We start from the raw sequence: 11,790 nt of genomic DNA, 5'->3' as shown, positions 1-11,790 counted from the left end.
GGGCTTTAAATTAACCGTAAGGAAAATGTAATTAAGGGATTGACTGCAGCTTTATAGAGGAAGCGGCGCCAGGCTTGATACCGCAGGATTGGCACTGCCGCCCGTACAGAGGTTTACCCATGGTCAGTTTTCAAATAAATGGTTAAAATCAGTTTATCAAATGCTAATTGCATCACGAAGTGGCGCTAGCAACAAGTCCTTTAGTACATACCAATTAGGTATTGTTCTTGTACCTTGGTCCAACTATCCTAGCAAGAATATCTTCTTCTTCGGTGGCACTACAACCTCGAGAGGTCTCGGCCTGCCATTTCTGGCTTTGTGTGACTTGATTTTACCCGTAACAAAGTAGTCAACCCTGCGTACGGGGAGACGGTCTGGATGGGATTTGAACCCCGGTCCTGCTGTGTGAAGATCGGCGCCGTTGTCGCCTCGGCCACCCAACTGCCCCGAGCAAGAATATAGAAGGAAAATTTATATAATCTTAGAAAATATTCAATCATCCAATTGATTAGATGAGGAGACGGGTAGAAAAGGAATTGTAGAATAAATATCGGTATCGAATCCCGTTCGTACCGTTTCCGCATATTGGTAACGCAAACGTAGCGCGTAAGTATTTTTTTCCTTGGCGCTAAATGTTCGAAAGTTCTCAGGGCTAGCCATTGATGGGCTTGATTTTACTCGTTCCTGGATAATAAGTTATGCGTAGGGGGCGACGATCTGGATGGGATGTGATCCCCGGTTTTGCCGTGTGAGGACGAGGACCAGCATCGCTATCGCTTCGGTCACCGATCGACGACTAAGTAACGTACATAGCTACGGGCAAACTAAGTCAAGGAAGCCAGTAATGATAGTAAGTAATTTTGTAATTTCGAAGTCGAAACAAATGAAAGATACTCCATTTCTGAAACGGAGCATAACCGACGCCTCCATCCAAAGCGTGTCATATAAATGGTTCCTTCGGACGCTTAACTGACGTAAGACGTTTGAGCGCTGTCAGCTTTGCCAATGGGCGAGAGCTGTCAAACCGGGTGTGAGGGATTTTGTTACTTGGGAAGAAAGAGAAGAGAACGGACGTTTCGGTATTGTTTCGCCGACTTTGGCTGCAGTTGAAAGTGTTGTGCAGGATAGGATGGAAGTCGGTCGCGTCGGTGTTCGCGAGTAAAGTCTTCAAATTTGGAAAGAAAAGAAATAAGGTAAAAAGAAGATAAAATATGTTTTGCAGTTTTATGAGTGAATGCGGCTACAATCAAGCTTCCAAAAGAAATGATGCTGTGTGGCCAGTTTTTGTGAACGCGTCGTTAAGAGCAAACCTATGGATCATGATTTACTGATTCCCAAGTGAGATAAAATTCGTTTTGTGTACGAAATGCAGCAACAATTGAAAAAAAAAGAAAAACGCACAAGAATATCTGAAAAACATTGGAAACCGCCTTGCATTTGTCTGGTCATGGAGTTATGTGTGCGTGTGTGTGTGTGTGGTTCCGTTCGTTTGTAGTTGATATTTCAAAGCATAATGTGTATGGTGGTAGGGTGAGATGCTTGGTAGGCTCTGAAAATAAGATTGCTGTTCGTTGTACGTACGCCTTGCAGTTACCAGTTCTAGCTCGAATGTGTCAAATCTGTTGTGTGTGTAAAAAAAACAGCATCCAGTGAAGGGAAAAGCCCGTATTTTGGGGACTTAGTGTCTCTCGGTGTCCCTTTTTCCAGCACGACCGCAGACACCTAGTGAGACGCCGCAGATATGGCTCATTCTCATCCCGGAGTCTGACAGGGGATTTCCCTCTCCAGGATACACATATTTTCCATCTTCTGCTGGTGCTGCTGCCGGAATTGGGTGCGGAATTGCCGGGAGCATACAAAAGGGTTGGAGGCATTTTTGCGCAAGTACACCGCCTCTTCTCCGCATCCTCCCGCATGGTGTGCGTGTGTGCGTGTGTGCGCGTGGTCGCGTTTATGCTGAGCAAGAGGAAGAAAACAAGCATTGAATGTTTGCAGCGCGAAGTGTGTGTGCGTGCGGCTTTTGTTTACACGGTATTTCGCCGCCGGGACAACGGCCGCGCTAAGGAATATTATGCTAACAGCGCGTACAGCGAGACGCGTTGAGTGAGAGAGCGCGCGTGAGAGCGAGCAGCCTGTCTCTCTCTCTTGTCAAAATAGCGATCAGATCAGGAACAAGCGAACGGTACAGGAACAGCACACACTCGCACTGTTTACCTCACGGTGTGCAGGACTGCTCGGATGTTCTGGCACATCACATCAGCAGATCTTCCACTGTATGCAATTGCAATCGCAAAAAGGTGGACACTCGATACACACAAGACATTCCCCTTTGGGAAGAAGTGCATTAAAGATGTAAAAAGTGTTGTTAGTTCATCAACCCTTTCGCACCGTCATTAACATCCTTTTTTTTTATTCTTCTCTCTTCCAGACGCGTCATCCCACTTCCGGGGACGTGTGCTGATAAGTGAAACCAGCTCTCAAGTGCTGAGGCGGCCGCGCGTTGTTCAAGTGGAAGGAAAAACGCATTCGAACCGTTTGTTGGAGATATGGTGCAGCCGTGAACGTGTGTTTGTTCCCCGGTCGTTTTCGAAAGGGTGTGTGTGTACGTGTCTGTGTAATTGAACGCACCCGTGCGCATACGATCTGATACGAAGAATTGTGTGTATGTGTGCCTCTCGGGGGTGTGTTTGTAGTGTGTTTAGTTGTGTGTTTGTGCGACGAGTGTTAAAGGGTAGCGGGAGCTGTTGAAGTTCTGGTAAAGCAAACGGTGCGTGAAAAGGTATTTAATGATATCTTCAAAAACGCTCCACAAGGAGGAGTGTGTGAGTGTGTGTGTGTGAATATGTTTGTGTGCACTCGTGTTTATGTGTAACCCTTATCCACAGAAAAGGATGATAAAGTGCAAGAAGGTGGCTGAAAGTAGAAGTAGAACGTGTGGGTCGGCGTGAGATTTGAAAAGCGTCTTACGTGGTTAATTTAAAGTGTGTAAAACCTTAGTGTGAAAGTCCTGTCCTGTGAAGCGAGAAAAAGCAGAAGCGACCAACCAATGCCAGAAAGTAACCCATGAAAACTGTGCTGCAGGATTAGTGTGACAAACCCATCTCCATGGCCTACTGGTAATTCGATCATCTTTTTAAACTAGTTTAATATTTATTCATTTATCATGTACTTAAAATTTAAATTAACTCCGTTCTAAAAACAGTACATCGAACTAGTTCATATTTGAATCTCGAAAAAAAAAGTTCACAAAAAGGGCGGAACTGTCATTCTTTTGCCCTACGGTGTAGGAGAGTAGCAGCATAACTTCTCTCGGAGCATCTTTCCGGCACAGATTTTATACTAATGCCGATAGTAAGCACTACTACATCCAGCCCAGCGCACGCAGCCGCACTCACACAAATCTAGTACCCGAAGCACAGCCGGAGAGTATCCTGTTTTTTTTTTGTGTAGATGTATTTGTGTGAGTAAATCTCGTCCCTCAGCATCCTTGGATCTGTTTCATTCACGAAGATCATGATGGAATCCCTTTCCGCTACCTGGACGACAAATATGAGAGGACTCTATGTGTGTGAGCGTGCATGGGGGGATCCCACGAATACGGATCTAATTTCAGTCTAAATAAAAATCAAAAGTCATCCTTTCCATCACCATCCGTATCGCCCGCACCCCTCCTTGTATCGGAAAACTGGGAAGTTGTTTTACCGGAAGGTTCCACCCAGGCGCATGCGAAAAATCTCCAAACATTTCTTGGTGGATGGCACATTTCAGGGCTGTGCTTATGTGTGGGTTTTGCGTGCGAAAAGCTTTTCTTTTAATTGTGGTTGGAGCTGGAAAACACAAGAAGGGCGGCTGCTGCTATCCTTACGGGAAATGCCGCCACAGTCGGAAGATTGATTTATCGTGCTTGGGTTCTAGTAGAGTTCGTTCACGTTTGTTAGTGAAAATTTCTACATTTTAAGTTTATAAAAGTGTTTTTTTTTTAGACATGGCTATGTTCTGATGTGAAGAGATATTTTAAGCCCTTTTTAATCACGGCTGTCCAAGCTCTGGTAAGGCCCAAGGATCTTAATTCAACTATATTGCATACTTACAGGCGTTGACATCCACTCTCTTTGCGAAGTTACTTTGAGTGAAGAACAGATTTGGAACATGTCCTTTTTGGTCTCATTTACATTATATTTTTCGATGTCATTCCAACTCCAATTAAATGTCTTGATAAATCTTCCCAGAGTCTGAAGTGAATAACTAAACCTTCTTCAGCCTCGTTCTGGGTCAGCAATCGGCTTCCATATTTCCACTACATTATTGGACACCTTCGCCCAGTTTAGAACGCTTTCCAAGGGAAAGAAGCAATGGAAGGTAACATTTTAATATTTTTCAGGGTCGATGTCGAACCCCACAGTGTGCTAGTGTAGGGTGAATTTACCATAAACTTATTCAATGTACGACCATAAAAAGACAGCACCACCGCGCTATGTCTTCTTGCGCCCTATGAAACGTTTTAGTTTGTGTAGCGCAGTTTATGATGTTTGTTTAATTTTGCAGTCACAACATGGGCCCATTTTCATTTCTTCGAATGTAGGGAGGCTACATACCGGCGTCTTTCGTTCTACTTCGATTGACATTGAAAATGGAGGCCCAACGTGTGTGTGTGTGTGCATGAAAATTTGTTGGGCCAAGTTGGCCAATATAATTTTCATCGGTGGCGTCGGTTGGCGTTAGTGAGCAACTTATTCGCTTCGTTTGCTTGTTCTTCCTCCCGTAGGGTACAGAACATTGAAAGGGCTTTTTGCCGTGGACGACGTACCCTAATGGTCGTTGGCGTACGTGTAGCTTTTGTTTTACGGTGGTATGGTCGGTCACGAAGCCGTACGAAAGTTGAAAGTCGGCCTTGCAAGCCGAGCTCCACCTCGGTCGATTGGTTGATCCAATGATCCGGTAGTTGTTTTATAAACTTGGCGCATAATTCCCCCTGTCCAACGGCCATCCATGGGTGGAGCCGCGGATGTAGAGCAGTGAATGAGCAAGTAGTCCGAGGTTAACCGGAGCAATAATTATCGACGCCGGTATCGGAATTTCCCCCCTCCAGGGATAGGGACGTCCGGCGATTGCCTTCTTGAAGTTCAAACAGACAAGGATGTAGAGTTTATAATATATAATTTCTTATTTAAGTGTAATAATGGATCCACTCCGTGCTAGCAGGCGATCACAGACAACAAAGTCAAGAATTGTCGTCAAATTAGCATATTGTGTGTGTGTGAATGTAACCTAGTCCAACTAGGGAATAGCATGATGTGCCAGTTTAACATCCCCCGAACTCACAGTCAAAATAGGTGTGTCCTCAGCGTACAGGGATTAGAACTCTTTTGGGTTATGAATTTTAATCAACACCTTCAAACTATTTCTCTTCCACCCGGCGAGGTTCTCTTGGTTTTGCTTGCCATAAACTCAACTTGAAATGTCCAAAACATTCTAAGATGATGCTGACTATTGGTCCTACAGCAGAAGCAGCCAATGGGGTCGTGCTAATTAGAGGATGTTAATTGTTGATTGAGGCAAGGGTCTTGGCTTCGTTGAGGAATATCCCCACTATCAAGAAAAGCTCACGTGCATAAAATCAAACCCGTTTTAATTGAAGTTGCAAGTAGCCACCTTATTAGATTTATGGATTAAAGTTCAGCTTCTTTTTTCCCCGCTGAAACCTTCCGGGCCACTAGTCTGGCTTCCTGACCAGAGGCACACGATTGCAAACCCGTTACTATTTACGCACCATCACCTGGCTTGGTTCGATGGTGAAGGGTTCGATGAACAGAACAGTCAGAAATGTATTATATTGACATCGCTTTAAAGGAAGCGATTCTGTAGCGCGCGCGTACAGAAAATCCGGAAATCATATCCATTCGCGATCGATCTTCCCGCGCGACGGTCAAGTATGAGGAACCGGTTTTAGCAAATCGTGTCAGGAGAATGAGAAAGAAAAGCAGATAACCCCATAAGCGGATTAGACCCGGGTGGGCAGGGAGTCGGATGGGGAGGTCGGATAGGAAGCAGACCTATCGAAGGAAAACTGGCTTTCGAACTGGCACTTCGCTCCGGACCGGATTATCGCTTCGAAGCCAAACTGGCGTTGGTGAATCCTTCGCCCGTCGCATCGAATCAAACCCGAGAAAGGTATTCGCTGGATCGGGGTGGCCTTATTTACTTTGTAGCTTTGAAAAAGACCCTTGAATTTCTATTTCTAGTTCGGTACAGGGAAGATAAGAGGGTTCTGTTGCGGAATTCTGCTTGAATCGTCGGCTGGGGTAGACGACTTTTTACTTTTGTTAAATAATATCCTACAGGTGTGATTTATTTGCTAAAAAGTCGATGCCCACACGAATGTTACCCCAAACACAACCAACTTTAGATGTAACAAGATCACACTTTAGACGAGCTGGCTGTCGGTTCTTTAATATTTATACCCGAGGAATCAGTTTAAAGATCAAGGCCCCTGGAAGAGGGTTGCCATTTACGATTGTCTGATCTCCCAGAACTGATTCCCCGTTTTTGGATTGGTCAATCAATCTCTCGTTTTAGTTTTTGCTGACATTTCCGTATAAATCTTTCTGTGGTTTAGGAAGCATTTCCTGGACGATTAGTAGAATAGACACCTCGGCGAGTCTCTGGGGATATTATTGTTTTCAGACTATTCCTAACTGACCGCCTAATGTAGTTGTTGGGGTGTCTACTCATCTCACCGACAGTAACATGTAAAAAGGGTCAAATTTCTTGGCCACTCAATTGAAGCCTTGCAGGCATGTTGGAGTAGAAGCTTTCAAGCTAACATTTGAACCCTTGGGAAGAGCTATTAAACGCCGTGCGTACATCACATGCCTCCACGCTTGGGGTATGTTTAGTGATGGTGAGCATAAAGTTCGGAAACGGAAGACCCCACCGAGTGGGTGTCCGGTGAAGATGCTAGGGGTGGAAACCGGATACATCACTCGTCCACCCCCAAAAACCCTTAGTATTACTCACTCGTGTCACTGTGGCCAAGCGTGTTCGAAAAATGCAATGTGTGGTGTGTGCTTTCGCTTCGGGAGTTTGGGGCTTTTGCAGAGCAGATCTTCCGGTGGAACTGCAAGATGGAGGTGGTGGGCAAGAGAAAGTGTTTCGGCTGACCGCGGATCCGGTGCGGCGATGGGGGGGCAAAACCCATCGAACCGAGGCGAGGTAAAAATGTGAAGCAAAACCACCGAATACTCACCTGGACCAACCTGGTGGTTGGTGCTCGTGCCCCACTACGACTTTCGTGTCGATTAAGTCGATGGTGAGATGCGGGTATTTGTGTATACTGGCCGCGCATCGTTCACATCGTGTTTCTTCCTTCTTGGCGGAGCAAACTTTTGGAGGTACTCGGAATTTAGATAGCCTTATTTTATACTCCAAACCACCCCTCGATGATTGGCACCTCCTCGGACTGCGTAGGAAAAATTTCATTTAATTTAACTACGTTGGCCAATTTCTGCCCCACACCGAACCAGTGCGCATGAAAAGGAAAGTTTTCGCCTGTCTGTTGTGCGCCCGGGCTAGACGACATCCCCCCAAAAAAAGCGACAAGTGTATTGATAGGAACGTAAGATAATGTCTCCCTCCGTTTTGGTTTATCGTCCGAGCTTGTGGAGGCCCTTGTCTCTGAACGCAATGGGAAGATCGGAAAAATGTTTACTACCATCGATCTACTTTCTTACCGTCGTTATAAAAATGCAGCAGTAAAAATGTTAACCCCGAAAACCTGTTCAGCCAGTTCGGTCCCGCTGTCACCTGTGCGTTGTGACGTTTGCACGCCCCGGAGGGACGCGATCTGATCTGAAAGTTGCCGGCCGACTCTTATCCCTGTGCATTTTGTGTTCAAACTGTTCATTTCGCTCTGCTATAGTGTACGAATCCATCAACGCTTCACCCTTTTTATGAGTGCCGAAATTAAGCTTGCTCCATCGCACAACAGTGGTCATCGAGGAGTCAGACATGGTCAAAATAAAAGAAAGTTTTACCAGGTTGTTGTAGTCCATGTTTTTGGATTTCGAGCATGGATGTGAAGCATCCTTCATATTGTAACTCTGGTGGATGATGCTGCAAAACACACTGTGTTGAGTGTCTGGTGAGGCTTCTTTGCGTTCGGAGAGCTTCAAGTTAGTCAGGAACTATTCGGTGGCCTTTAGACGGCTTTAAGTACATCATTAGCGGGAAGATTGTCGTCTAGTTTTAGTTGCTGATATTAATCTTCCAAAAAATGTACACCATCGAGCGCCGCCACTTGTACAAATACCAAGGTCCACTACTTTCGTAGTGTTTTGAAGTTTACCGTGGTACGCCATCCCACACGCGGACCGTCCCCTTTTAAGGACGCTGGACAAATTGTGGTGAACATATATTATGGCTCGCTGCAGTGCAGTGGCCATATTATAGACAAATTGATGTGATCCATCTTTCGCCTATGGATTGTGTCTGAGCACGAAAATTGAAAGTATCTGAAGCGTTGTTGGTGGATGGAACCTGAAGCTGTTTCTTCTTCTTTGAAACTATAACCTCGAGAGTTCTTGACCCGCCATTGCTGCCTTTCTGGACGAGAGAATTGCCTGTAGCTGGGAGGAGTCCGGATGAGATTTGATACTGGTCCGTTACTGTTAGCAACTTGTGCCTCTGGGCCTAAGGCAAATTTCTGAAGGCAAATTTCTTGAAACATGGTGAATTGGACATCTCCTCAGTGGAACATCAAAATTCCCTACGTCCTAAAAATCAGTACAATATCGAATGCATATTTCGCAAAATGTTGGGGTGACTCGTCAGGGCGATAAGAAAATCTTGCGAAATGAATGAACATGACTCGACTTAAGCGACTGCAAAAGATTATCATATATCTTATCATCCAACAAGTGTAAAACCGGCGGTACCCCTAGTGTACAGTGATTGATTCGTTACGTTTAAATATTTTTCCTGATAAGTTTGGTGCAAACCAAAGCAACAGAAATCAAATCTTTAGTTTGGGATGATTTAATTTCTTTGGAATTAAATTTACCATTTTGCTTCATTTCCCTGTTTTAATTGACGTTTCATCTGTGTGATGTGCGTTTCTTCACAATTAAACGAATTCGCTTTTCGCTATAAAAAGGCCAAAAAAATGACGGGGAAATAATCGTATATATTTCTGCTCAAACGCCAGCCACACTGCAGCGAAATAATGGTTTTAAATTACCAATTTGTCATTACACACAACACTTGGCAGTTGGAGTGTGTGAGTGTGTGTTGAGATGGAAACGGTATCGGTGGTGTTTCCGGTTTTTATTTCTCCTGGCACCATTAGCTATTGTGGGGGTAGGAAAAATTTTGATTGATGGAACAACAATTTATATCAAATTCTATCGATGATCAAAGCGTATTGCGTTTCGATTTCCACGAACCTGAGACACGATGTGTGGATCGATATTTTAGCTGCAAAGCTTTTACAGCTTTTACAGCAGAAGGCAATATTCGTTAAAAAAAAGGAAGACACACGACGTGGAAATTGTTCCAGCAAATTGATGCCAGTCGGGAATAGTTTGCGGGGAACTATACAGTGGACGGAGTTGTAGATGGAAGAGAGAACGAGAGGCTCTACTGGTATGACATCGCTCCAGAATCGAGTCTTTTTGGCCGCTTGCAAAGTCAGTCACAAGAGCTTCCGAGAAAGCTTTAATATGAGATGAGCTGTCAATGTGTAGTTTATGTCCCTACCGTCCATATTTGGCTACGGACTTATGTTGGACGAGATTGGCTTAGATATACTGGCCGAGGTATGCACAGGAGAATGGGTCTTGCCTTGACAAAGTTTGAAAGCACTCGGATCAATTTATAGCCTTCCCCATAGCCAGCAGCTTCACGTGGGATACTCTGCTTCCACGATGCTTAATTGATCAGTCATTAGCTTGTGGGTTTAATCCTGCTGAGCGGACGGATCGGTCTCGGTATAATCACACCTTTGCTAACGAACGAAGGCAGAAGACCAAAAAAATGGGACACTAGACGTTGGGTTGCATGGAAGTCTTCAGGAGGATTTTAAGAGTTAAATTATTAGGGAGTTAAAGTCTTGAACGAAGTCAAGGAAATATGTCAAACTGCAATTTATCAGTTGCTTGCACACGACACCGATACCTTACATCGGTGGCATGACTAAGGCTCCACGATTGAGCTGATCCTATCGATCCAATCTTCCCGAAAATTGTTGCTTCAGAATCCACCCCGATTATCATCTAACAAAACAGGTTTTCCCAAACGGGCCTACCGTACGGGGTTCGGTCCGAGAGTCTCTTACCGCTTTTCGGTTCGTTTTCGCGTCGCGTTCCGCGTTGACTGACCTCGCGAAACCCAATCGCCATGCTAGTGCTCTGGTCATCGTCCTCTTCGCAGACGCGAGCCGGTCTGCAGCGGTTGCGAATGGGTCAAACGGAACAGTAGATATCCGCTATATTTTAAAGCCGACGTTGTGTCCGGTGGAGTGTGTGCGACAGAAACAGAGAAACGGTTCAGCAAAATGGCTTAAGAATATGGCGGCAAACAGAGAGAAGAACATTTTTGGGAATAGGAGCGAATGGTGGGCTGCTTAGCCTGGAAAGGATTATCTTATCTCTCGGGTTTCCCATTTTGGTGAATATCTATTTGGGTGCTTTTGCCGTAGATTTATGCTTTTGTTTTGATGCTTTGAGGTACAACATTCTGCCATTCCAATCGTCTAAAGCATGAAAACACCTCCATCTCTTCTTCGGTTTCGTTCGAAAAACCGGGTTATATAACGATGTTGTAAATACTTCCTGTGAGTTACTTGAACCGTATTACCTGTTCCTAGAACTGGCCCTAAAGCCTGCTAACGGTCTCACTTAGCGGCGTGTGTTGTAAATCCCTTGACGCGTGACCACTCGTGTTCGCTGTGTCGGCATCAAAGAAGGTATGCTCCTGTAAAGTCTTTGAAGCAGTTAAAGTAACAGCTGATGTAATGGTATCATGTACTGCACTCATTGTGCTGCAGATCGAATGCTGGTAGTCATGAAGTGATGAGTCCAATTATTAACGCACGGTGCGGAACTGAGCTCGCTCGCGCTGCATCTCTGTGCCTCGCTTGAGCTAATTATTTGAAGAAGAAGCCCTTAGCCTGAATACGCGGAGTACATATCTTATCGAAGCTGTCAGTTGCGCTGTGTCACTCGGTGGAACTCTGGAACACACGTTGGTCACTGTTTGCTGAACAAAATGCTTCCTCGGTGTAGAATTATCGCCCGGGAAAACGGGGGAAATGCCATTGGCGCGTGCCAGTGTGGAATGGCTGCTGTGGCATGCACGTCGACAAGTTCTCGGCGCGAAGCGAGATTTGTCCGTACATGAAGTACGGACAGACACACATATTCTCTTGGTGGTGCAAAAAACCCCATCTGCCGTACGGCGGTGCGCGAAGAAGCGAAAGTTAATGGAACGTCTGGACAACTCATCCATGTTGTCTTCGCACCACCAGCACAATCCGAGGACAACGTGTGGTGCGAATGAGGTGGCGGTCGGGTCCCATCAGTGAAACAAATTCTTTATCAGCTCATTTGCATTCGAGTGCAGCACTGGTGCATCGTGGTGCTGTGCGACACACGGACAGACATACGCCGCTGGGCGAAGTTCGTGTGGGATCGCCCATACAAAGAGTCACCATGAAGTCCGTTAGTTTCCCATCCTATCTATCAGCGACTTCTCGGCTGACGTTGGTGTCGTTGGTTTGTGTCGCTAGGGTGCCCC

General features: G+C 45.4%; 1 protein-coding gene across 8 annotated transcripts in view; it reads left to right on the top strand.

The window, feature by feature from the left end:
- The first annotated feature begins 1,046 nt into the window (after positions 1-1,046).
- The window catches only part of LOC118513075 (neurabin-1), a 58,506-nt gene continuing 47,762 nt past the window's right edge, over positions 1,047-11,790 (top strand). For 4 of the 8 annotated variants that reach the window (XM_036058427.1, XM_036058432.1, XM_036058433.1 and 1 more), the window contains exons 1-2: positions 1,047-1,193; positions 2,429-3,116. The gene's annotated coding sequence lies outside the window, so the exon portion shown is untranslated. Of the gene's footprint in view, positions 1,194-1,563; positions 2,353-2,428; positions 3,117-11,790 lie in introns of those variants that run through there. The other 4 variants (XM_036058429.1, XM_036058428.1, XM_036058430.1 and 1 more) reach the window with 4 other exon arrangements.

This window comes from Anopheles stephensi, chromosome 3 (genome assembly GCF_013141755.1).
Source record: "Anopheles stephensi strain Indian chromosome 3, UCI_ANSTEP_V1.0, whole genome shotgun sequence".
In the NCBI taxonomy this organism is placed as follows: domain Eukaryota; kingdom Metazoa; phylum Arthropoda; class Insecta; order Diptera; family Culicidae; genus Anopheles; species Anopheles stephensi.
This window is presented reverse-complemented; position numbering and strand designations above follow the sequence as displayed.